This window comes from Colobus angolensis, unplaced genomic scaffold (assembly GCF_000951035.1).
Source record: "Colobus angolensis palliatus isolate OR3802 unplaced genomic scaffold, Cang.pa_1.0 Scaffold208, whole genome shotgun sequence".
Taxonomy (NCBI): domain Eukaryota; kingdom Metazoa; phylum Chordata; class Mammalia; order Primates; family Cercopithecidae; genus Colobus; species Colobus angolensis.
This window is the reverse complement of record NW_012115244.1, coordinates 871,161-872,658: the sequence shown is the minus strand read 5'-3', so window position 1 is coordinate 872,658 and position 1,498 is coordinate 871,161. Positions and strand designations below refer to the sequence as shown.

The following is a 1,498-nucleotide window of genomic DNA, read 5'->3' as shown; positions in this document are numbered from 1 at the left end:
CGTGTTAGCCAGGATGGTCTCGATCTCCTGACCTCGTGATCTGCCCGTCTCAGCCTCCCAAAGTGCTGGGATTACAGGCGTGAGCCACCATGCCCGGCCATGTTTTGTGTTTTTTTGAGACGAGGCCTCACTCTGTCGCCCAGGCTGGAATGCAGTGGTGAGATCTCGGCTCACTGCAACCTCTGCTTCCCATGTTCAAGTGATTCTTGTGTCTCAGCCTCCCGAGTAGCTAGGACTACAGATGCACACCACCACACCCAACTAATGTTTTAATTTGTAGTGGAGACGGGATTTCGCCATGTTGGCCAGACTGGTCTTGGAACTCCTGACCTCAAGTGATCCACCTGCCTCAGCCTCCCAAACACTGTATTTCTATATACTAGCAAAGAATAACTATAAATTGAAAATTTAGAAATAAAATAAAGCCGGATGGTTTGGGGATAAAAAGCCAGGCTGTGCTAGGGAGCGGGGCGGGGGGTGAGGAGAGCTTTGTCTCCAAGGCTGGTGTTTCCTTCCCTTGGAGGATCTTCCCTGGGGCTTGGTATGCAGCAGTCTTCAGAGAAATGACTGTGCCTTAGAACTCGGTGTCTATGTTGTCATCCATGTGTGTTCGGCCAACAACTCCCCTTTAATGCCAGCACTTTGGGAGGCCGAGGCAGGCAGATCACCAGAGGTCAGGGGTTCAAGACCAGCCTGGCCAACATGGCGAAACCCTGTCTCTACTAAAAATACAAAAATTTGCTGGGGGTGGTGGTACACACCTGTAGTCCTAGCTACTCGGGAGGCTGAGGTAGGAGAGGAAGGGAGGCAGAGGTTGCAGTGAGCAGAGAGCACACCACAGCACTCCAGCCTGGGTGACAGAGTGAGACTCCATCTCAAAGAAAAAAAAAGACAACCTCCTTTATGCAAGAAATGAGAAATCTGCATCTTTTGACCCTTTCCAGAAAAAAGACAAAGACCTACTCCAGACAACCAAGAAAGGAATCAAAACCAGAAAGTTAAAAAAAAAAAAAAATGGTAAAGCCACGGAGGAGAAGGACTCACGGTGAGCACAGAAGATGAGAACATGTACAGAGTTAGTGAAACGGGTGCAGGAGGAGAAGCTGCTCATTGTGAAATAAAATGTACAAAAATAAGAACAGGCTCTTGTCCCAACTAAGCTGACAAAATGAAGAGGAGGCTGTGTGGAAGGAAGGGTGAGTAAAGCAGAAACACACAAGATTAGTGTGGTACGAAACAGAATTCATTGTTACTGTGTGGAAAAAGCTGTGAAACTACAATTCATCACAAACCCTTAGAAATAAATATGTTTTGCCTCATCCAAAATGAGGCACATAAATAACACCCAGAGACTTACCAAAAGAGCGCCTGACAGATGTGCTTCCTCCAGGAAGGAGAAGAGAGCTCAACAGGAACAAACGGGTTACAGAAAGGACCGGCCAGCGTGGGGAATGGGAAACACAGTGGGGAACTGGGAATTCAAACTGGCGTTGACAGA

General features: G+C 47.8%; 1 protein-coding gene across 1 annotated transcript in view; it reads right to left on the bottom strand.

Moving 5' to 3' along the window:
* IL17REL (interleukin 17 receptor E-like) overlaps positions 1-1,498 on the bottom strand; it is a 20,990-nt gene that overhangs the window by 10,552 nt on the left and 8,940 nt on the right. The gene's annotated exons all lie outside the window — the stretch shown is intronic.